Source organism: Schistocerca piceifrons, chromosome 6 (genome assembly GCF_021461385.2).
Source record: "Schistocerca piceifrons isolate TAMUIC-IGC-003096 chromosome 6, iqSchPice1.1, whole genome shotgun sequence".
Lineage (NCBI taxonomy): Eukaryota > Metazoa > Arthropoda > Insecta > Orthoptera > Acrididae > Schistocerca > Schistocerca piceifrons.
This window is the reverse complement of record NC_060143.1, coordinates 356,932,611-356,959,063: the sequence shown is the minus strand read 5'-3', so window position 1 is coordinate 356,959,063 and position 26,453 is coordinate 356,932,611.

The following is a 26,453-nucleotide window of genomic DNA, read 5'->3' as shown; positions in this document are numbered from 1 at the left end:
TAATGGTCGGATAGTAGCCTATCGCGATTGCGCCTTATCATATCGCGACACTGCTGCTCGCGTTGGTCGAGATCCAATGACCGTTAGTAGAATATGGAATCGGTGGGTTCAGGAGGGTAATACGGAACGCTGTGCTGATCCCAACGGCCTCTGCACGAACAGTTCAACGACGTTTACAGCGGCTTGGACTATCACCTCGGAGACCATGGCTGCGGTTACCTTTGACGCTGCATCACAGACAGGAGCGCCTGCGATGGTGTACTCAACGACGAACCTGGGTACACGAATAGCAAAACGTCATTTTTTCGGATCAATCCAGGTTCTGTTTACAGCATCATGATGGTCGCATCCGTGTTTGGCGACATCGCGGTGATCGCACATTGGACGCGTGTATTCGTCATCGCCATACTGGCGGATCCCCCGGCGTGATGGTACGGGGTGTGTCATTGGTTACACGTCTCGGTCACCTCTTGTTGGCACTGACGGCACTTTGAACAGTGGAAGTTACATTTCAGACGTGTTACGACCCTTAGCTCTACCCTTCATTCGATCCCTGCGAAGCCCTGCATTTTAGCAGGTTAATGCACGACCGCATGTTGCAGGTCCTGTACGGGCCTTTCTGGATACGGAAAATGTTCGACTACTGCCGTGGCCAGCACATTCTCCAGATCTCTCACCAATTGAAAATGTCTGGTCAATGGTGGCCGATCAACTGGTTCGTCACAATACGCCAGTCACTACTCTTGATCAACTGTGGTATCGTGTTGAAGCTGCATGGGCAGCTGTACCTGTACACGCCATCCAAGCTCTGTATGACTCAATGTCCAGGCGTATCAAGGCCGTTATTATGGCCAGAGGTGGTTGTTTTGGGTACTGAGTTCTCGGGATCTATGCACCGAAACTGAGTGAAAATGTAATCACATGTCAGTTCTAGTATAATATATTTGTCCAATGAATACCCATTTATCATCTGCATTTCTTCTTGGTGTAGCAATTTGAATGGCCAGTAGTGTATCGTATTTTACAATATTTAGAAAATTGTCTTCATTTGCACGTAGCTATCGGTGCAAGAAAGTTGCAAGAACAGTGCAAAATAACGTTCTGTATGAAGAAAATGTTAATGTTATGTTACAGTATGGAAGTAATGGGAAATATTAATTGAACACATTACCTGACAGAATGAAATAATACAATGTATTTATGTAATTAACTTCGAAACTAAAAAAAAAACTAGTTGTATACAGGATGTTAACAAATTCCCGTTACAAACTTATAGGCCTCCTACCTTTCTGACCCGGTTCGAGCCTCATTCAAGTGTCGGCGAGTGTTTCAGCAACGCGGTTGAGTACATTTTTGCAGAATACGTCGACATGACCCTTCTGAATGGCGAAGCTCACGGTAATAGAAGAGCTGCTCGTCGCCTTTTTCAAGATCGTTCTCCAGAACGTCCAACTCCTTTGCATAACCTGTTCGTCTCTATTACGCAACGGCTGCGAGATAGGGCACGTTCACCGTCAGTAGGCGTGGCTGTTATGCTCAAAGGAGACGCCGCTCACTCGAGATGGAAGAGGCTGTACTGCAACACGGTGAAGAGAACCTGTCAACGAGTACACGGGCAGTTTCTTTAGCTATTAATAAGTGGAATTGTAAAACAAGTGATTTACCGGGTCACGACAAATCGATTATTATAGTTGCAGTCACGAGCGGTGGTGGTCATGTTTCGGCTCGTTTGCGTACCTACGTCACGCATACTCCGACAGTCAATGACTGTTCAGTAGTGTTCTGAGCGCTCTGCTCTGAATGTCGTATCTAATGCGAGCATTAAACGTGATCGTAGCGGGTTCTTTAGGGAATTTCTCTTTCATTTGTTGCGAGTTGTTATCGCTGATGGTGGTGATAAGTGATAAATTCTGCATAAGGAAGCGAGAGACATAATTTGCTGGATATTCGCTTCCTTCAAGCTGAAAGCAAACGCATGCGCATACCGCAACTGTCGCTTGGAATCGTCAAAAATTCCAACCCCTTCCGTGCCTCGACATGCGCGAAACGCCATCGTTCGTGGATTCGACTATAGTATAAATGGTCGCGTTACCAACATGTTTTCAAATGGTTTTAGCACTGACATGGGTTCCAGTTGAAACTACTATATACTCACTCCCCTCTACAAGTCCTAGAAGTCTGTAACGTAATTTCCGAACACCCTAGAAGGACAATAAACCACAACATAGGAAAAATTAAACAGAGAAAAAACTGTTCAGTCAGAGACAAGTGCACATTTTACATCAAGGTATTTAAACATATCCTATAAGACCCTCACTATGCCTTACGCAACAAACCATACGCCCACCATACGAGCACCAACAACGATCCCATGATCGAGTTCACTTAGCTCCGACATAATATACACAACACTGTTTCGACTGCGACTGACACTTGCAACATACTGAGACACAGAACAATCATTGTACAGGTATAGCGATGTGAACCTGAGATTGATTTTCTCTTTTGTTTTTAGCAGAGAATGACGTAACCAACACTGAATGACATTATGATTAAGACGCATATACAATGCATTTATCACCTTACGGGCTTTCAAATAAAAAATATGATGTGATGGCCCTCAACTACGTACCCTCAGAGTCACAGTTCAAATATTAAAAGTTTTAGCTGGTTTAGTTGTCTAGGGGCTGGGATACGTAGTTGCCGCATTGCAAGCGAAACACTGCTGAGTCTACAGTATACAATATGAATATACATATGAATCGAATGGTCGAAGATTCCTATCACTCAGCAATCGCGGATTTCGAATGTTACATAAAAATTTATAAATTAAAGATTGCAATTAAATAAAATCTGCAGTACTATTTTAACGACTTTAAAAGATGAGTACGATAGCAGAAGTCCCTTTAAGAATGCCCTTTATTACATAAAACACTTTTTGGTGTCAATTAAATAAAATACAAGTTGAATAACAGGGAAACAATAGATACCTACTTCACATAATACGTTATGAACAACAACATAGCTCCCGAGATATTCACTTCTAATCGCATACTACGTCTTCACTGCGGTAGTCACGGAAGTTTACAAGTTCACAAGTCGGCACTACGAAATATTTCTATCTCCCGCAACCACGCGCAAACTGCTCCACGTCCAGCCTTTTTCCGTGACCGTGCGTCCGTCGCGCTGTACTGTCTAGGACTCTCTTGTGTCCTCTCCCGTACTGCCCAGAACTCCCCTGTCCTCTCTCGAAACGATGCTCCTCCCCCACTTCCATACACTCTCTCCATGTGTCCGTTTTGGAACGATCGCTGTGATTGGCTAGAGCGCTCCCGCCCTGTCTCCAAACCAACGCACACTCACAAACATAATGAAACACATTCGAAATACTGGATATACATTTAAATAACTTTAAATTAAATAAATATTCCTACGGCTGTAAAATAACCACGCTCTAACACACATTATTAAATACATAAACAAATCAAATAAACATATATCAAACGAATAGAAACAAAAGGTAGGCCAGTAGCCTAATGTCTCTGTGCTTTCTAAGACACAATAAATATTTAACCCATTTCTTCATGAATAGTACATATCGGATATAAACAAAGACATAGACGGATAAATATTTTTATAACCATGCTGCTACCGTTTTTTCGTGTAACTGTGGAGTACTCATGGCCTGACACGATCAGTAGTAATCAGTCACTTTGACCTCCAATATCTCATGTACTATTCAAGTTATATGCCTGTAATTCATACCAATTTAGGTTTACACTAATAGCTTTGTAAAGACATGTCGCTCGACAAAATCGGATGAACCGTTTAGATTTTGGAAATTCGTTGCTGGGTGTTACTTGTATAATTTAGCGTCGGATACTAAACTTTAAACTAACAAAGATACTGAAAATCTGATTACACCATCAGAATAATCGTGCAAATAATAGTAATGTACATGTTTCTTTTTGAGGTATCAGGATTCATCTGGCTACTATTAATTTCTATACGGACTGCGAAATGTCTGCCATTAAGGTTTCACAAAGTTCGTCATCTTTGGCACTCCCAGCGAGACAGCATCACCAAGGAATTCCCAGCCACGTGCTCGATGGACCACGTGGTCCGGCCGTTGTGCGGCATCACGAGCTTGCTAACGAGCCGCGCCTTGCCAAACGGTCCGAGAGGTGGCCGCCAACTCTGAACTTAGAATATTTTCAGGGCGCCACAACAAGCCCGTTACCTCACATAGTGAACTCACAGTAGTTCTGTCTTTAAATCACAGTTCGAAACAGGAAAACTTGTTTATGTTTCTGAAACCAAGTTATAGTGCGATCGCCAGTGTGTGACCAGATAATAGCAAAGGCAGATCCCACACTAAAACGCGAAGAACTGTAGGTAATCACTTATTTACATAAAAAAACGAGACATGAACTTTTTATAACCTACATATAACACATATCAAAACAAAACTGTACCATTCTAGATCCAACTGAAGATTCCTTAAAGTAGAAAAAGGCGAAACGCGACTGGGAGAAATAAAATACAGAGCAGCAAGAAAAGGCGGTTTTTATTTACAAAACAAATATTTTTATGCTTACTGCAAAATGGTTCAAATGGCTCTGAGCACTCTGGGACTTAACATCTATGGTCATCAGTCCCCTAGAACTTAGAACTACTTAAACCTAACTAACCTAAGGACAGCGCACAACACCCAGTCATCACGAGGTAGAGAAAATCCCTGACCCCGCCGGGAATCGAACCCGGGAACCCGGGCGTGGGAAGCGAGAACGCTACCACACGACCACGAGCTGCGGACTTTACTGCAGAGGAAGGCTACGCAAACAAACTTTCCGGTTATTCAAGCTTACATTTTCAAGTTCTCGTAAATTTATCAAATCGCTTCTTTGTAATAAGCGAGAAACATTATCCTGAAAACAGAGATATTATACACACATGAGATATACAACATTAGAATTAAATGAAATGATTATTGTACAGAAAGGCTTTACAAAAGATGAAATCGATATCATGATTGTAAAGATTAAGAATAAGGATAATTTGGCGTACGAATATTTCGATATCATTTTCGCTTCGGTCGCATTTGTTCCGATTTTAAATAAGTGCGGAACATGTTGGTCTATTTTCGAGTATAGTTTCCGTATCTCTTTCCAAATTACGAAAACTATTTTATGAGGTACAATGTGTAAACGTTACGCCACGAAAAGGTAGGCATCCTATTGATCTCAGGACAGAAAGAAGGTCAGCTAGGGTCGTAATGTCATCTGTCTTTTTATTCCATTGCAGACCTAGATTTCAACTGACAGTGCAGCTGTCATCATTGCGCTATAAGTAGTCATGCAGACTGAGCGCAATTATAACGACACATATTCTAGTCTACCTCAGGCATGTACAAACATTAGTAACTTTAAAAAGCAATCTGAAAAGTAGTTTAGTGGAGAATTTGAGCCTGTAATATATGCAATTTGTTTTCAATTCATAACGTTTATAACTGATGCCCCGTGTACTCATAATTTCCAAATTTTATGTAAGTTATGCCATGTTGTAATTTATTACCTATTAGATAAATAGCCTTCTTATCAATCCTGAAAACGTAGTTAACTTCACCATAAACTATTTTACTTGACACAAAACCTTAGTATTCTCAAATGTAAAACTCTTTCGCTTAAAATATTTTAGAAGATATGACTATATAAAACTATATTGATTCCCACATTTTTCTAATTGTAAAAAGATACATTTTAGCTATAATTTAACTGTATGTAAAATCCGGTGCCATAACATAGCTAATTTAACAAAGAAACTTCTTGAATCTTCTGGCTACAAGGTTAAGTTATAAATAGCACCAGATGCCTGCCAAAGTAATCAATTCGGGGAATGATATACTTCTTAGGTGTTGTATCTCTGTAAGCAGTGCGAACTTAGCATGATTGCCATTCTCTAAAAATGTGTCCGAATGAAGTTCTTTGGTTTGTGCAAATATGTTGTGGTTGAAAATGCTCTTGGATAATAAGAAATCGTGAATTCTCTTTTGATGTGAAGACCTGTAAAAAGTGATGATTAACATCAATGTGATATGTTTGAAGTAAATCAAAAATTGAATATACAATTTCCTGTAGTTAAGAAGGCTGGAGAAACCTGATACTGCCCGGACAACGACCAACATTCATCATTAATGACATAGAAGCACCGAGTAATTTGTTCTATTGATTTTTTACCTAAATCATCCCTCTTTTCTACTAATTCAATTTCCACTAAAATAATATCATATTCTAAAGGAACTCTATCATCATTACGTAATTAGAGAAGAGGCTGATTTCATAATACAATAGAAAAGAGATGAGACAACAAACAAAATATTATGTTGTTACATTAAAAACTCGTCGTCTGTCTTCTGACTGACTCGATGCAGCACGCCACGAATTCCTCTTCATCTCAGTTTTTGCCCTCTACAGCTTCCTCTGGTACCATGCAAGTCATTCCCTCATGTCTTAACAGATGTCCTATAATCCTGTCCCTTCTCCTTATCAGTGTTTTCCACATATTCCTTTCCTCTCCGATTCTGCGTAGAACCTCCTCATTCCTTATCTTATCAGTTCATCTAATTTTCAACATTCGTCTGTAGCACCACGTCTCAAATGCTTCGATTCTCTCCTGTTCTGTCCCGGTTTTCCCACAGTCCACGTTTCACTCCATGCAATGCCGTGTTCCAAACGTACATTTTCAGAAGTTTCTTCCTCAATTTAAGGCCTATGTTTGATACTAGTGGACTTCTCTTGGCCCGGAATGCCCTTTTTGCCAGTTCTAGTCTGCTTTCAATGCCCCCTTGCTCCGTCCGTCACTGGTTATTTTGTTGCACAAGTAGCAGAATTCCTTTACTTCATCTACTTAGTGAGCTTCAATCCTGATGTTAAGTTTCTCGCTGTTCTCATTTATGCTATTTCTCATTACCTTCGTTTTTCCTCGATTTATTCTCAGTCCATATTCTGTACTCCTTAGATCGTTCATTCCATTCAGCATATCATGTAATTCTTCTTCATTTTCACTCAGGATAGCAATGTCATCAGCGAATCGTATCATTGATATCCTTTCGCCTTGAATTTTAATTCCACTCCTGAATCTTCCTTTTATTTCCATCATTGCTTCTTCGATGTACAGATTGAACAGTACAGGCGAAAGACTACATCCCTGTCTTACACCCTTTCTATTCCAAGCACTTCATTCTTGGTCGTCCACTCTTATTACTCCCCTTGGCTCTTGGACGTATTGTATTTTAGCTGTCTCTCCTTATAGCTTACCCCTATTTTTCTCAGAATTTCGAACATCTTGCACCATTTTATATTGTCGAACGCTTTTTTCACGTCGACAAATTCTATTAACGTGTCTTTACTTGTCTTTAGTCCTGTTTCCATTATTAACCGCAATTTCAGAATTGCCTTTCTGATGCCTTTCCTAAAGCCAAACTCATCGTCATCTAACACTTCCTCAATTTTCTTTTCGAAAGTGCCAAATATGGAGAAGAATTTAAACAGCTTCCAGAAACAGAGCAATAGTCTCTGTTGAGGACTAAGGTCCGTGGGAGTTTCTAACCTGTAGTTAATCTGATTTGGAGTGTCCTAACCTGATGCCACCATGGTATATTAACGCACTGTACTCCTGATGGGCCGCTCCAGTTTTGGGTACTGGGATTTCGAGACAACAGCATTGCGTGTACATTTGTGCTGTGCCAAAAGCTGTAAAATTTTAGTACTGAGTGCTCAGGATTTTATGACCTCTTTCCACAGTGGCTGCGGGACTTGTGAATGAGGACAGTATTTGTTAGCAGTTAGGTCGGTTAACACGTCCGCAGGAGCAGGTGTTGGGCTGTCCACCAATTAATCGGGGTCTGCGCGGCTCCGGCTGCAGAATAATTAGATGTGGGCTGGCGGCGCTCACTCCATTAGGCGGCGGCCATTACCGCGTTACGGGCTCTCACCGCACCCCTCCCGACTCCCAGGCTAAAGGCGTAACCGCCACCTCAGCCTGGTCAATCTGGCGTCACTGCTGACCCCCCCCCCCCCCCAGCTCGAGCGTTTGTCATTGCCCGAGGGGATATGCATAGTCGTTCAGAGACACAATGTTTCCCTCCAATATCGCAGTTGCGTGTCCCTCAACACTGAGCCTCAGTCAGCAAACCAAACACAATCTGTTTTAAACATCTGTGACCTTCATATGCAAACTGACGAAAATTTGTATTCGAAGGAACATTTATTCCTTCATACTACGGATCTACATCTACATTTATACCCCGCAAGCCACCCAAAGCTATGTGGCGGAGGGCACTTTACGTGCCACTGTCATTACCTCCCATTCCTGTTCCAGTCGAGTATGGTTCGCGGGAAGAACGACTGCCGGAAAGCCTCCGTGCGCGCTCTAATCTCTCTAATTTTATATTCGTGATCTCCTCGGGAGGCGTAAGTAGGGGGAAGCAATATATTCGATACCTCATCCAGAAACGCACCCTCTCGAAACCTGGCGAGCAAGCTACACCGCGATGCAGAGCGCCTCTCCTGCAGAGTCTGCCACTTGAGTTTGCTAAACATCTCCGTAACGCTATCACGCTTACCAAATAACACTGTGACGAAACGCGCCGCTCTTCTTTGGATCTTCTCTATCTCCTCTGCAACCCGACCTGGTACGGATCCCACACTGATGAGCAATACTCAAGTATAGGTCGAACGAGTGTTTTGTAAGCCACCTCCTTTGTTGATGGACTACATTTTCTAAGAACTCTCCCAATGAATCTCAACCCGGCACCCGCCTTACCAACAATTAATTTTCCCGTTCCAGTAATGTATGGTTCGCGGGAACAACTGCAGGAAAGCCTCCACGAGCACTCGAATATCTCTAATTTTACACTCGTGATCTCCTCGGGAGGTATAAGTAGGGGGAAGCAATATATTCGATACCTCATCCAGAAACGCACCCTCTCGAAACATGGACAGCAAGCTACACTGTGATGCAGAGCGGCTATCTTGCAGAGTCTGCCACTTGAGTTTGCTATACATCTCCGTAACGCTATAACGCTTACCAAATAACCCTGTGACGAAACGCGCCGCTCTTCTTTGGATTTTCTCTATCTCCTCCATCAACCCGATCCGGTACGGATCCCACACTGATGAGCAATACTCAAGTATAGGTCGAACGAGTGTTTGTAAGCCACCTCCTTTGTTGATGGACTACATTTACTAAGGACTCTCCCAATGAATCTCAACCTGGCACCCGCCTTACCAACAATTAATTTTATATGATCATTCCACTTCAAATCGTTCCGCACCAGATATTTTACAGAAGTAGCTGCTACCAGTGTTTGTTCTGCTATCATATAATCATATAACAAAGGATCCTTCTTTCTATGTATTCACAATACATTACATTTGTCTATGTTAAGGTCAATTGCCGATCCCTGCACCAAGTGCCTATCCGCTGCAAATCTTCCTGCATTTCGCTGCAATTTTCTAATGCTGCAACTTCTCTGTATACTACAGCATCATCCGCGAAAAGCCGCATGGAACTTCCGATACTATCTACTAGGTCATCTATATATATCGTGAAAAGCAATGGTCCCATAACACTCCCCTGTGGCACGCCAGAGGTTACTTTAACGTCTGTAGACGTCTCTCCATTGATAACAACATGCTGTGTTCTGTTTGCTAAAAACTCTTCAATCCAGCCACACAGCTCTTCTGATATTCCGTAGGCTCTTTGTTTATCAGGCGACAGTGTGGAACTGTATCGAACGCCTTCCGGAAGTCAAGGAAAATGGCATCTACCTGGCAGCCTGTATCTAATATTTTCTGGGTCTCATGAACAAATAAAGCGAGTTGGGTCTCACACGATCGCTGTTTCCGGAATCCATATTGATTCCTACATAGTAGATTCTGGGTTTCCAGAAATAACATGATACGCGAACAAAAAACATGTTCTAAAATTCTACAACAGATCGATGTCAGAGATATAGGCCTATAGTTTTGCACATCTGCTCGACGACCCTTCTTGAAAACTGGAACTACCTGTGTTCTTTTCCAATCATTTGGCACCTTCCGTTCCCATAGAGACTTTCGGTACACGGCTGTTAGAAGGGGAGCAAGTTCTTTCGCGTATTCTGTGTAGAATCGAATTGGTATCCCGTCAGGTCCAGTGGACTTTCCTCTCTTGAGCGATTTCAGTTACTTTTCTATTCCTTGGACACTTATTTCGATGTCAGCCATTTATTCGTTCGAGCGAGGATTTAGAGTTTTAGAGAAGATATGAATAATCTATAGAAAGATTTAAAGTGCCTTTGTCTAGTCCAGAAAGGTTCCCATCATTCAGAACACATATCTTCAATAAATCGCAAACACCCAAAAAATGTTAAGATACAAAGGAATTACAGACATTGGCTGCAATTGGGCAATTATTGAAATAAATGGGAAAAGTTGAAAAATTGCGTGGGGAAGACATTCGAACCCGGGTCTCCTGCTCTCATCACTAAGCCACCCTGACACAGCGGTCTTTGCAATTACACGGACTACCTCAGCACACCTCTCGTCAGATCCAAGTTCTCAACTTACGCACGCACTATTAATATAGCGCCTCATTACTCGCGACATTACGCCGATTCCCGTAAAAGTTCGAGCCTGGTGTGCGTGCATCTGCACTGGAATGAGTCACCTAACATTACCGCTGGATATATTTCGTAAACCACATCAAATACTGACGAATCGATTCCACAGACCGAACGTGAGGAGAGGGGCTAGTGTAATTGGTTAATACAAACCATAAAAAAATGTACGGAAGTATGTTTTTTAACACAAACCTACGTTTTTTTTAAATGGGACCCCGTTAGTTTTGTTAGCACATCTGAACACATAAACAAATACGTAATCAGTGCCGTTTGTTGCATTGTAAAATGTTAATTACATCCGGAGATATTGTAACCTAAAGTTGACGCTTGAGTACCACTCCTCCGCTGTTCGATCGTGTGTATCGGAGAGCACCGAATTACGTAGGGATCCAAAGGGAACGGTGATGGACCTTAGGTACAGAAGAGAGAGGAACAGCACATTAGGTCCACATGCTAACACCTTTTTATTGGTCTTTTTCAGTGACGCACATGTACATTACGATGAGGGGTGAGGTACACGTACACACGTGGTTTCCGTTTTGAATTACGGAGTGGAATAGAGTGTGTCCCGACATGTCAGGGGAAGGAAGGGCTGGGAAGCGATCACAGTATAAAGGAAGCGGGATGTAGCGAAGACGCTCATACTGAAGTATCGCACCGAAGATAGCGGCAAGGTACACTGTCGAAATGCCGTCTTACGATGACGACTGCAACCGACTGGACATCAGAGGACTGTTTGAACAGGAGTAGAATGCCATTTTTTTTTTTATTATGTCTTACTTTGTTATACACCATTTCCGTAATGGCATATCGTCATATATTCTTTTGATCTTTGTTTTCGCAACTGGGAGAACTCACGAGGCAACAAGATAAACTGAAATACACAAATTGTTTTCCGCTGGAAGTGGGCGGCGAAATATCGGATCGATTACGGCCGCCTGCTAGGAAGTTTATATTTGACAAACTCTAGCTTGACTGTCAAGCTTGTTTGTCAAATATAAACTTCCTAGCAGGCTGTAATGTCCACAGAGAAAATACCCTCTACCACGCACCAATTAATCATTTTCAATCAAACCATCCACATTCATTCACTTTGGAAAAGTTATCTGATCTGATTTTCTCGTAATATTGGCGGCGACAGCTCGACGACGCCAAAATATTTTCTAATGCGTTTATTCTTTGAAATGACACAGATGCATGTATGCATTCTCCATGGTTGTTAGAGTGGTAACGAGGACAGCTTCTGGAGTATCTGTTGAGGGATTGACGTGTTTCTGAGAGATACTGTGGTGTCACCGCCAGACACCACACTTGCTAGGTGGTAGTTTTAAATCGGCCGCGGTCCATTAGTACATGTCGGACCCGCATGTCGCCACTGTGTGATCGCAGACCGAGCGCCACCACAAGGCAGGTCTCGAGATACGGGATAGCACTCGCTCCAGTTGTACGGACGACGTAGCTAGCGATGCACAATGACGAAGCCTCGCTCATTTGCAGAGCAGATAGTTAGAATAGCCTTCAGCTAAGTCAATGGGTATGACCTAGGAAGGCACCATTAGCAGTATATTGTCTGAAACTATAGAGTCTCACTTGTATCGTCAATAGCGATGTACCAAGGATGGATTAAAGTTAAGTATTCCAGAAGCTACGTACTTTTCTTTATAGCATTCATTACGTATCCTGTTTCAGACCTATCTCTAGCCTGCGTGACTTAACGCTTGCCTTTCGGCTACTTCCGTGGCGTGGCTGTCTTGCTACGCCACAACAGATACATAATCTGCTTTTCTTCTCGCTAAAGCGAGCCAATTAATATTTGTGCCGCTAGCGGTTTGTTTGAAGAGAAAGAGACTGTAAACGGAAAATAATTAAGACGTGGAATCACCAGAGATCTGGACATGTAATGGAGATGGATTTAGTACACAATTTCCTTCATAAATAAGGTTTGTGACTTTTTTGTTCTGGAGTGAATGAACGAATGAGTTTTTTCTGAATCATTTGATGATCACGTTGGCCCTGTAATTAGTGGGGAAGTTTCAGCTGTGTCGAAGAGAGTCTGCAATCACTGAGTCTGTGTTAAATCGTCCAAAAAGGCTTCGTACACATCTGGAATTCGCAATCTTTCGTAAAAGGAACAAATTGTCCACACGATTGATCCTCCCGACTGACTGCAGTGTGTAACAGTAATAATAAATTTAAAGATCTCTTACAGCAAGCCAGCCGCTGATTACCAAGAAGAAGGACTCCACCAAAGATTCTATTTGGCTGATTTCACGTAATGAAAAATTATATTAAAAACTGTACATAGATAAAGGAGAGAAAGAGAGAGAGCGAATGAAAATAGAGATAATACTAATAATCCTCCATTAGTCTAATTTTTTCGCCTGTCTTATCACGGATCAGCCAAGAACTGGGAGGGCTTTACTTTACTGTACAGATTTATGTGTGAAGGTGAAGGGATCTTAAAGGCAACAGATACACATCTATACAGAGAAGACATTACACAGAGTTAGCGGCTAGCTGCATTCATCATCTATTCTTAGATGAAGAGATGGCAACTTATTATCCGAACAGCTGTCTATCCAAATTTACCTAAATACGTCAAACATTGTCTTTGTTTGACAAACACGCCAAACAAAGCAGAAATTTGGCATAGAAGCTAAATTTGAGTAAGTGTTCGATCGCCTAGGGAGCCTATAAAGTTTTGGGAACAACAGTAAGGAAATATATTGCATAAATGAAAGACTTTGCTTGTCAGACATCTGTTAAACCAATTTTTGAGTAATGTTCATCTGTCTGCGACACTTACAGAGTTGAATTAACTGAACGCTAGTGAATATTCACTATGCTATTAGTCACAAGTTTGTATACTCAGTAAAAGACAGAAGCGGTTGAAGGCAGTATTTTGGAAACGCCCTTCATGTTACGTATGACTCTGCGAGTTGCGAGTCAGCTGCATCGTGAGACGACTGCAGTCTCTGTGCTTTTGTCTGCTAGCACAATCTCATTTTTGGTTATGCAGCATATCTGCACGCAATACTTAGTAGCCAGCGCCTTGTCAACCCATCAAGTCGTTAGGCAACGAGATTCAAATTTGCTTGACCCTCGTGTATGTAGACGAAGTACAGTTACGTTCTTTCTTTCTTCCTCCCTACTCTCGGAGCTGTAGACACTGTTTGTACTTCGCGCTGCCCGCCGACGACTTAATAAAAATTCAGACATGCTGTCTGGTAAATGACTTGAGATGGACATTACTCACCTGCATCTTCCAGGATATTTGGAAAGAATGTCGCATGCTTACGCTGCATCGGCGTGATTACATATTCTACAGTTTTTCAGGCGCAGTTGTGTACCGAATTACGTCAGGTTAGGCTTTTTCGGTCTGATCTAGGTTTTGTCGGAACATTTAAGGGTCAATATCGGCTTTTCGTAACTTTCGTAACTGCAATTGACTTGGAATCTCTAGTTCATTATTACATCCTGAAATCAATCTTTAAATGTACAAACTACTAGACTCAATGGCACATGTGCTCATTTTGCCTTTATTCTGAGTAGTAGCAACAGAGAGTACAACTTACGATAAATAACACAGGCAAACGATGGAAAAACGTTTTTGCTGAAAATACCTTATTCTTTTGGTTTTTTTGGGTGGGAAATACCAATATGATACTTAAAAAACTATCAGCCACCATTTCTTCACATTTTACAGTCAAATTTATTAAATTAAGTGATTTTTAAAGAATTTAACAGCTTTTATATAGTTAAAATAATTGAAAAAGGAGGTGTAATGAATTTAGATGACGTTGGTAGCACTGACAGAAAACATTTGCTGGCAAAAAAGGTCGAAGCCAATGCCTACTACAGTAGTACAAGTTTATATGCCAACTAGCTCTGCGGATGACGAAGAAATTGATGAAATGTATGAGGAGATAAAAGAAATTATTCAGGTAGTGAAGGGAGACGAAAATTCAATAGTCATGGGTGACTGGGATTCGAGAGTAGGAAAAGGGAGAGAAGGAAACATAGTAGGTGAATATGGATTGGGGCTAAGAAATGAAAGAGGAAGCCGCCTGGTAGAATTTTGCGCAGAGCATAACTTAATCATAGCTAACACTTGGTTTAAGAATCATGAAAGAAGGTTGTATACATGGAAGAACCCTGGAGATACTAAAAGGTATCAGATAGATTATATAATGGTAAGACAGAGATTTAGGAACCAGGTTTTAAATTGTAAGACATTTCCAGATGCAGATGTGCACTCTGACCACAATCTATTGGTTATGAACTGTAGATTAAAACTTAAGAAACTGCAAAAAGGTGGGAATTTAAGGACATGGGACCTGGATAAACTGAAAGAACCAGAGGTTGTTCAGAGTTTCAGAGAGAGCATAAGGGAACAATTGACAGGAATGGGGGAAAGAAATACAGTAGAAGAAGAATGGGTAGTTTTAAGGGATGAAATAGTGAAGGAAGCAGAGGTTCAAATAGGTACAAAGACGAGGGCTAGTAGAAACCCTTGGGTAACACAAGAAATGTTGAATTTAATTGATGAAAGGAGAAAATATAAAAATGCAGTAAATGAAGCAGGCCACAAAGAATACAAACGTCTCAAAAATGATATCGACAGGAAGTGCAAAATGGCTAAGCAGGGATGGCTAGAGGACAAATTTAAGGATGTAGAGGCTTATCTCACTAGGAGCAAGATAGATACTGCCTACAGGAAAATTAAAGAGATCTTTGGAGAAAGGAGAACCACTTGCATGAATATCAAGAGCTTAGACGGAAACCCAGTTCTAAGAAAAGAAGGGAAAACAGAAAGATGGAAGGAGTATATGTAGAGGGTCTATACAAGGGCGATGTTCTTGAGGACAGTATTATGGAAATGGAAGAGGATGAAGATGAAGATGAAATGGGAGATATGATACTTGGTGAAGAGTTTGAAAGAGCACTGAAAGAACTGAGTCGAAACAAGGCCCCCGGAGTAGACAACATTCCATTAGAACTACTGACAACCTTGGAGAGTCAGTCCTGACAAAACTCTACCATCTGGTGAGCACGATGTATGAGACAGGCGAAACACCCTCAGACTTCAAGAAGAATATAATAATTCCAATCCCAAAGAAAGCAGGTGCTGACAGATGTGAAAATTACCGAACTATCAGTTTAATAAGTCACGGCTGCAAAATACTAAAGCGAATTCTTTACAGACGAATGGAAAAACTGATAGAAGCCGCCCTCGGGGATCGTCAGTTTGGATTCGGTAGAAATGTTGGAACACGTGAGGCAATACTGACCCTACGACTTATCTTAGAGGAAAGATTAAGGAAAGGCAAACCTACGTTTCTAGCATTTGTAGACTTAGAGAAAGCTTTCGACAATGTTGATTGGAATACTCTCTTTCAAATCCTGAAGGTGGCAGGGGTAAAATACAGGGAGCGAAAGGCTATTTACAATTTGTACAGAAAGCAGATGGCAGTCATACGAGTCGAAGGGTATGAAAGGGAAGCAGTGGTTCGGAAGGGAGTGAGACAGGGATGTTATTCAATCATTATATTGAGAAAGCAATAAAGGAAACACAAGAAAAGTTTGGAGTAGGTATTAAAATCCATGGAGAAGAAGTAAAAACTTTGAGATTTGCCGATGACATTGTAATTCTATCAGAGACAGCAAAGGACTTGGAAGAGCAGTTGAACGGAATGGACAGTGTCTTGAAAGGAGGGTATAAGATGAACATCAACAAAAGCAAAACGAGTATAATGGAATGTAGTAGAATTAAGTTGGATGATGCTAAGGGAATGAGATTAGTTTGGTTCAAATGGCTCTGAGCACTATGCGACTTTACTTCTGAGGTCATCAGTCGCCTAGAACTTAGAACTAATTAAAACTAACTAACCTAAGGACATCACACACATCCCTGCCCTAGGCAGGATTCGAACCTGCGACCGTAGCGGTCGCTCGGTTCCTGACTGCAGCGCCTAAAACCGCACGGCCACTCCAGCCGGCTAATTAGATTAGGAAATGAGACACTTAAAGTAGTAAAGGAGTTTTGCTATTTGGGGAGCAAAATAACTGATGATGGTCGAAGTAGAGAGGATATAAAATGTAGATTGGCAATGGCAAGGAAAGCGTTTCTGAAGAAGAGAAATTTGTTAACGTCGAGTATACATTTAAGTGTCAGGAAGTCGTCTCTGAAAGTATTTGTATGGAATGTAGCAATGTATGGAAGTGAAACGTGGACAATAAATAGTTTAGACAAGAAGAGAATAGAAGCTTTTGAAATGTGGTGCTACAGAAGAATGCTGAAGATTAGATGGGTAGATCACATAACTAATGAGGTATTGAATAGAATTGGGGAGAAAAGGAGCTTGTGGCACAACTTGACTAGAAGAAGGGATCGGTTAGTAGGACATGTTCTGAGACCTCGAGGGATCACCAATTTAGTACTGGAGCGCAGCGTGGAGGTTAAAAATCGTATAGGGAGACCAAGAGATGAATACACTAAACAGATTCAGAAGGATGTAGACTGCAGTAGGTACTGGGAGATGAAGAAGATTGCACAGGATAGAGTAGCATGATGGAGAGCTGCATCAAACCAGTCTCAGGACTGAAGACCACAACAACAACAACATATTTGTGTTAACAGATGGTGTTTTGTTTGCTGTCAACCTAACCTCACTTTCCCGTTTCCTGTACATGTGCTCAGTACAATGTCTAATAGTGGTTGTAAAAACGCTGCTGACAGTTTTTGTCATATTTGTGGTGAATCTCTGACTAAAAAAACACCAAAGAAACATTACAGAGTTTGTGAAAAGGGTTTATCTATCATACTTTGGATCTGAACTTGGTGATCAAGATAAATCTTTGGCGCCTCAGAAGGTATGTTTGTGTGTTGAAGCTCTGAGAAAATGGACCAAAAAGGAGAAAAAAGCCTTTAGATTTGCTGTTCCTATGATATGGAGGGAGCCAAGAAATCGTTCCAATGATTGCTACTTTTGCAGTGTTGATATTACTGGTCATGATTTGAAAAACAAGAAGGTAATAAGCTACCCTAACCTTCCATCCGCCATCCTTCCAGTAGGGCATGGAGTAGATTTGCCAGTTCCTGAACCGCCAGATGACTTACATTCTATTCCAACAGAAGTATTTTCTGATGTACAGTCTGATTTAGATGACCCAGATGATAATGAATTCCCTTGTAATACAGAAAGTCTAGAGCCCAAATCGTAGAAAAAGCTACACAAGAAACTTCAAAGAAAAAAGAGAAAGAAAATACATACCAATTCCGGCTGATAAGTGAAACCTCTATTAACACATGTCATTGTTTTAAGTAGCTTACTGTAAATACAAACCATGCTTACGTTATAACAAAGCATTTCATCAATTTCCCTGTTTACCATATAGCATAGGATTTTTAAACTATATAGTAAAAAGCATATTGTTCGAAAACTATGGGTGATACAAAAAAAATAAGGCTAGATTTGGATTCAGCTCATAAAAATCGATGAAGATCAGCTATCAAACAAAGAACGTTTTTCAAAAAAAATTTTCGTTGGCCTGTGTATTCTTTCTTTAGCAGAATCCAAGCTATTTTAAACTTCCTGCAGCAGATGGAAATATTTACTACTACTCCAGAGATTTTCGGCATAATTAAGTTAGATTGCGAGAACTTTGAGCCATGTGTCCCAACCATGAAGCATTTCTGCTATTCATTCTTTTGTTATAGGACAGTCCCATTGCGTTCCACAAATCATTTCTAAAGAAAAGAAGCATTAGCGCATAGGCTGTATTAAGATGTAGGATAACTTGGATATAATTTGCCATATATGAACACATGTTAAAGACCCATTCATAGATATCGTTGCACTATGAAAGTTCACTCATTACCACACATTTCACAAACAGTGTCCAGATAAAGATTTTTTTCGTTTATGGACCAAATCTTATGAAAAGTAGAATATTTTCACAGAATTAACATCGGAATCATAACATATATGCACTCTTAGGTAGTAGCGAAGGCATTCACGGTCAACGAACTGCAACGGCAGAGGCTACTAGGAGGACGCCGTGCGTCGCGCCTGGTCACGGAACTGGTTTTCCGACACTCGAGCTTTCGCTCCCTTCCTGAGACACTCCAACTTTCTCCGCATTGAACAGGAGGCACGGGAAGTTATCCACTGCTCTCACCTCTGTTTTCGTCAGAATATTTTGATATATTTCGAAACAAAATCCATGACAGGTTATCGTACTTATATGTGCTTCAGAATGATTAAGAGCGCCGAGCATAAGAAATTTGTTTAAAACCTGCTGCTATGTTTTGAATACGGGGGACGTGTAAGCAATGAACGGATATTTTTGGCAAATTGAGGATGAAAAAATGCGGAATTTGCTGTGGAACATCGTAGAATATGCGTGCCTCCGCCCCTATAGCTTCATGAACTTCCGACAGGAGCCGGAGTTATTTAGCCTTCGAAATAGCGTCTGTGACGGAGGCGCGTTTCAAGCAGAGAGCTATGGTTGAGTTTCTTTAGGGGGAAAACCAGAGGATTGTAGATATTCATAGGTGAGTACAGAATGTCTACTGAGACCTGACGGTGAACAAGAACACAGTGAGTCGTTGAGTGGGGCGTCTGTCATCATCGCAACAAGGTAGCGTAAACGTGTCCGATCTCCCGCGTGCCGGCCTGCCTCACACAGCCATGGCTCCTGCGATGCTGGGAAGTGCGTACACTCTCAAGGTGGTTGATGGATCACAATCAAACACCTCGTTGCTCAGCTGGACGTCCCTGTTAGTAGTTCCGGCACACTCGTGCATCATTAGGATTGTTGTTGTTGTGGTCTTCAGTCCTGAGACTGGTTTGATGCAGCTCTCCATGCTACTCTATCCTGTGCAAGCTTCTTCATCTCCCAGTACCTACTGCAACCTACATCCTTCTGAATCTGTTTAGTGTATTCATCTCTTGGTTCCCTATACGATTTTTAACCTCCACACTGCCCTCCAATACTAAATTGGTGATCCCTCGAGGTCTCATAACATGTCCTACCAACCGATCCCTTCTTCTAGTAAAGTTGTGCCACAAGCTCCTCTTCTCCCCAATTCTATTCAATACCTCCTCATTAGTTATGTGATCTACCCATCCAATCTTCAGCATTCTTCTGTAGTACCACATTTCGAAAGCTTCTATTCTCTTCTTGTCTAAACTATTTATTGTCCACGTTTCACTTCCATACATTACTTCATTCCGTACAAATACTTTCAGAAACGACTTCCTGACACTTAAATGTATACTCGATGTTCACGATTTTCTCTTCTTCAGAAACGCTTTCCTTGCCATTACCAGCCTACATTATATATCCTCTCTACTTCGACCATCATCAGTTATTTTTCTCCCCAAACAGCAAAACTCCTTTACTACTTTAAGTGTCTCATTTCCTAATCTAATTAGCCGGCTGGAGTGGCCGTGCGGTTCTAGGCGCTGCAGTCTGCAACCGAGCGACCGCTACGGTCACAGGTTGGAATCCTGCCTAGGGCATGGATGTGTGTGATGTTCTTAGGTTAGTTAGGTTTAATTAGTTTTAAGTTCTAGGCGACTGATGACCCCAGAAGTAAAGTCGCATAGTGCTCAGAGCCATTTGAACCAACCTAATCTCATTCTCTTAGCATCTTGCTCACCAGATGGTAGAGTTTTGTCAGGCCTGGCTCTCCCAAGGTTGTCAGTAGTTCTAATGGAATGTTGTCTACTCCGGGGGCCTTGTTTCGACTCAGCCTTTCAGTGCTCTGTCAAACTCTTCACGCAATATCATATCTCCCATTTCATCTTTATCTACATCCTCTTCCATTTCCATAATACTGTCCTCAAGTACATCGCCCTTGTATAGGTCCTCTATATACTCCTTCCACCTTTCTGCTTTCCCTTCTTTGCTTAGAACTGGGTTTCCACCTAAGCTCTTGATATTCATGCAAGTGGTTCTCCTTTCTCCAAAGGTCTCTTTAATTTTCCTATAGGCAGTATCTATCTTACCCCTAGTGAGATAAGCCTCTACATCCTTAAATTTGTCCTCTAGCCATCCCTGCTTAGCCATTTTGCACTTCCTGTCGATATCATTTTTGAGACGTTTGTATTCCTTTTTGCCTGCTTCATTTACTGCATTTTTATATTTTCTCCTTTCATCTATTAAATTCAATATTTCTTCTGTTACCCAAGGGTTTCTACTAGCCCTCGTCTTTGTACCTATTTGATCCTCTGTTGCCTTCACTATTTCATCCCTCAAAGCTACCCATTCCTCTTCTACTGTATTTCTTTCCCCCATTCATGTCAATTATTCCCTTATGCTCTCCCTGAAACTCTGTACAATCTCTGGTTCTTTCAGTTTATCCAGGTTCCATCTCCTTAAATTCCCACCTTTTTGCAGTTTCTTCAGTTTTAATCTACAGTTCATAACCAATAGATTGTGGTCAGAGTGCACATCTGCACCTGGAAATGTCTTACAATTTAAAACCTGGTTCCTAAATCTCTGTCTTACCATTATATAATCTATCTGATGCCTTTTAGTATCTCCAGGGTTCTTCCATGTATACAACCTTCTTTCATGATTCTTAAACCAAGTGTTAGCTATGATTAAGTTATGCTCTGCGTAAAATTCTACCAGGCGGCTTCCTCTTTCATTTCTTAGCCCCAATCCATATTCACCTACTATGTTTCCTTCTCTTCCTTTTCCTACTGACGAATTCCAGTCACCCATGACTATTAAATTTTTGTCTCCCTTCACTACCTGAATAACTTCTTTTATCTCATTATACATTTCATCAATTTCTTCGTCATCTGCAGAGCTAGTTGGCATATAAACTTGTAGTACTGTAGTAGGCGTGGGCTTCGTGTCTATCTTGGCCACAATCATTAGGGTATTGTATTGTATTAAACGGGGAACCTATAAACGACAGAAAGGCTTCGTCCCGCCGTAGCCCTCAATGGTTCACAACCCAACGACACGCCACAGCAGCCCATCTACACCCCACCACCCCGCCCCATACCGAACCCAGGGCTATTGTGCGGTTCGGTCTTCCAGCGGACCCCCCCCCCCCCCCCCCCCTCGCACACCCGAGAACGTCTCATACCAGACGAGCGTAACCCCAAATATTTGCGTGGCAGAGTTATTATGGTGTACACATACATGGAGACATTGCTTGCACAACAATCGCTGACACAGTGTAGCTGAGGCGGAGTAAGGGGAACCAGCCCGCATTAGCCGATGTAGATGGCAAACTGCCTTGAAATCCATCCACAGGTTGGCCAGCACCCAGGACCTCGACACTAATCCGCTGGACAGAATCGTGCCGGGGACCGGCACGCTTTCCCACTCGGGAAACAGCACGTTAGACTGCGCGGCTAGCCGGATGGGCTATCAGTTAGGGTGCTCAAAGAAGTGTGCCTGGATCTCGCATCTTTCGACTTCCATTTGTTTGGCCCAATGAAGGATAGACTCAGAGGGAAGCAGTACGTGGATGATGAGGAGGTTATTGATGGTGCGAGACATTGGCTTCGACGTCGTCCAGTAGAGTGATATCGTGCTGGCGTAAAGATTCTCCTAGTAAGGCATTGAACCGAGATTATGTTGAAAAATATGGTTTCGTAGCGAGATGAGGAAAAATATGGTTTACTGAAATCCTGAATAAAATCAGAAAAATATGGTTTTGCAGCCAGATGAGGAAAAATATGGGTTACTGAAATCCTGAATAAAATCAACCTGCTTTCAGAAAAAAGTATGTTGCATTAGTTATATTTTCTGTTATTGGTACAATGATCACAATTTTTTTTGCTAAAAATTAAACTTATTTCTCAGTCACCGACTGCTTTCACAAGGCATAGTGAAGGTCATTTTTTCCTCACGGTAAGTGTGTACATCACTATTTTTCTCAAATTGTGAATGATCATTCACGGCGAATTTCATTAGGGAATATACGTATTGTGATGGTGCATTAAAATTCCAAACTCCTTGAAGAGGTATGTATGTTACGATCTTGGATGAACGCAACACATTATTATTACTGCTCCATTTTTCTGCCATCAATACTTTCTTTCTGAGTTACCCCAGAAAATTATTCCATAAGACATTATTGAGTAGAAATATACAGAATATGTCAGGAGGTTTATTCGTTTGTTTGAAAAACTAGAAATTATATGAAGAGCAAAAGTATGTGAAGATAATTGTTTGAGAAATTCAATAATATAGTTCTTCCAGCTCTAGTTTTCACCAATATAATACTCAAAAATTTGGAGGATTCAGCCCTGTTTATTGAATTCTGTTGCTGTGCTACATCAGTTGTTGGCATGACTTTTTGTTGTGCAGAACTGAATATAGTGTGTTTTCTCAAAATTCAATCAGAGAACGACTTAATATTTCTTTGTAAAACATCTTTGTCTGTCTCTTCTGTTACTTTAATGGAATTTATTATAACGCTATTGCCATCTGCAAAAAGTACCAAGTCTGCTTCTTGAGTATTAAGTAGAAGGTCATTCACCTATACAAAGAACAGGAGTGGATCCAAAATTGAACCCTGTGGGATACCGTTTGTCACTACAATTCTATAGCTCTCCGATATTGTTTGAATTATTTGGCACTACTTTTCATAGTGTTTGCTAACTGTGATTCAAACCAGTTATGTGTAAAGCTACCAACTGCATAACTGTCAAGTTTTTCTAAGAATGTAACAGGATCTACACAATCAAACACCTTTGGAAGATCACAAAAAATTCAACTGTTGAAATTTTATTATTTAAAGTTTGCAATATTTGATGGTAGAATGCGTAAATAAAATTCTCAGTTGAGCAGCCCTTCTGCAATCCAAACTGTGATAAATTGCTTTTGCTTTAATGTGAGACAACTCTTGCATTACATGCATCACTGAGGAAATTATTTGTTAAGTTACAGCAACTTCTCAGAATTCTGTCTGAAATTCCATCAACAACACTTGAGCTTCTGCTTTTAGAATTTTTAGAATTATTTTAATTTCAGTAAAGGATGCTGGCGCTACTTCTAATTGCTTTAAGTTTATGGAATGACATACTTAGTACACTCTCTTGTTTCTTCACCTGAACGATTGAAACCTGCTTCTGCACCGGCATTTACAAAGTGGTTACTAGACGCACTCATAATTTGAGAATTATCAGTCACAGCATCATCATTTAGTTCACTTGTTATGGTATCTTGTGCACTGTCTGGTTGTTCTATCTCCAATTTTACAATATCCATACAGTTTCAATATATTAATAATTTTTAAAAGTATGATAAAAGAGGTATTAAGGGGTGAGGTTAAATATAGAAAGAGGTACTAATGTCAAGTTCAAACTGTAGCTGTATCTGAAAGTAGATTTTCTATAGTGTTACCCAGAAAATCTATCAAAAACAAGTAAGGTATGGTCAGAAAATCTATTAAAACACAAGTAAGCTATGGATAACTAAGTGAATTAAAATTTCATATAAGAATACGAGAGAAGTTTATATAAATGCTAGAGCAAGACAAAGATCTAACATTACTTACATAGTACATAACAGTACTGTAGTAGTTAAGCAAAGTCATTAAAATTTGACAATATTCAATTTGACTTTATCCATACAGTTTTAATATTAATATATTAAAACTCTATGGATGATGTCAACTTGAATACTGTCAAATATATTAATATATTAATGTTTAAAACTGTGTGATAAAGTCAAATTGGATATTATCACATTTTAATGACTTTGCTTAAAATACTACAGTACTGACATGTATTATATAAGTAATGTTAGACCTTGACTTGCTCTAGCATTTATATAAACTTCCATCTTATTCTTATATGAAATTTTAATTCACTTAGTTATCCATAGCTTATTTGTGTTTTAATAGATTTTCTGGCCATAGCTTACTTGTTTTTGACAGATTTTCTGGGTAATGTTATAGGAAATCTACTTTCCGATATAGATACAGTTGGAACTGGACATTAGCACATCCATACCACCTCTTTCATCATATTTTTAAAACAAATATCCTATTCTCATTAATACTCCTTGTTGCTTTGCACAAATCTGTCCCAGATTGTCAGGGTGCTGTATTGTTTTTAATTTTGCCTCTTAATCAGATAGCCCATTAGAAAATGGTAAAAATTAATTACTTCAGCCTGAGCAATTTTTACTATATGTTGTCAATCATGCTTCTGCTCTCTTGATGCATATGAGTTGGAGTATTAAGTTTTGAAATAAGTTTGAAACATCCAAATAATGATACAAGTTCGTTTTTCCTGCCTATAATTTTTAAGAAATCTACACTGAAATCTCCCCTAGCTGCTACGTGTTTCTTCTTTTCTCACAGGTAGATCAACAATGAATATAGCTTTTTTATAAATAGATGAAAGTTTCCTAGAGAGGATCTGCAGATTCTTACAAATACTTACCAGAGAACTGTTCTGCAGTAAAAACGCATAAGCACATGCCTTTGAGCTCTCATCTACAAAAAACCATTTTTGTATTTCTGACTTTGTGTCCAACTCTCACATATGTTGAACTCCTCATTTTTCCATGTTAGCTCTACATGAAAATGGTGTTAGTCTGTAACCCCTGATATTTAACTTTTCCATCCCTGTAGTTACATAGTGTTCAGAGAGGTACAGAAAATCTAAAACTTCAGAATTTTCCACATCTTCCAGGCACACAAGAAGCTCATCTGCTTATTTTTCAACCCCGTAATGTTCTGATGAAACATACTAATTTTACTTTTCTGGAAACTATTACGTATATTATGGTCCTCTTCTGTTCTAATTTCTTTCAAGACTGTCTGACTATAACCTAAACAATTTACTCCTCGAATCCTGTAATCACGGGGCTTTTGTCTTGTGTGCATGTGAGCTTCCTTACATTTTATGGAAGATGATCAGCAAATCTGCCCTTCCCATTCTTATATAGGTGCAGGCCATGATTTGTGTATCCCCATCTTCCAATTGCAGCCACAGGTAAAGCACAGATACGAGATTGTTTCAATTGCAATCAACATCCTCAGTTCCTTATTTGCTCTGCTGGCAGCTGTGTTAAACTGGGGGCCCTCATGTCACTGTAAAACCTCCACAAACTGCACATGAGTGTGTGCTTTTACTGTACTTATAGACTACAGGTCATCTTTAACAATAAACTCTAAGTTGCAAGCCAGACTTTTTTCTACTCCTTCAACTACTGTAAGTACCTTATCCTCTTCATTAAAATCTCTGCTCAGAGTCTCTTTTTCTTTGTCACCTGGTTAAGCTTGGCACTAGGCTTCACGATGCTTGTGAGCTGATATTCTACACTAGCTTTTCCTGTAGCATCTGGCCTGCATCCCTCCTGTAACAGCTACCTAGCAGCAGGTCTCTTTTCCTTGCTTTTCATCTTACCTAGGCTTCAAGTTGTTCCTACGTGTCTGTTGCAATCTACTTTGCTCAAACCCTAGTTGAGATTCTTCTCCTGTTTCAGGTAACAAGTCAAACTTATTACTAAATGGAATCTGTTGTGTTGGCAGAAGAGCCAACACCGTGTTACGATTTGAGGCCGAAATGCACGCGTTTTAGCTCACGCAGGCTGGCGTGAGGAGGGAAGAACTATACTGACGTGAGGTCTGGAACATGACAAGGAATGAGAATTCAGAAAGCGGACGTAATTAGTTTGATACTTAACTTTAATCCATTAATGATGAACGTCGCTCTTGACGGTACATGATTCACAATATTATCTGTTCAGGATACATAGTAACTGAATATGGCGCCTTGCTAGGTCGTAGCAAATGATGTAG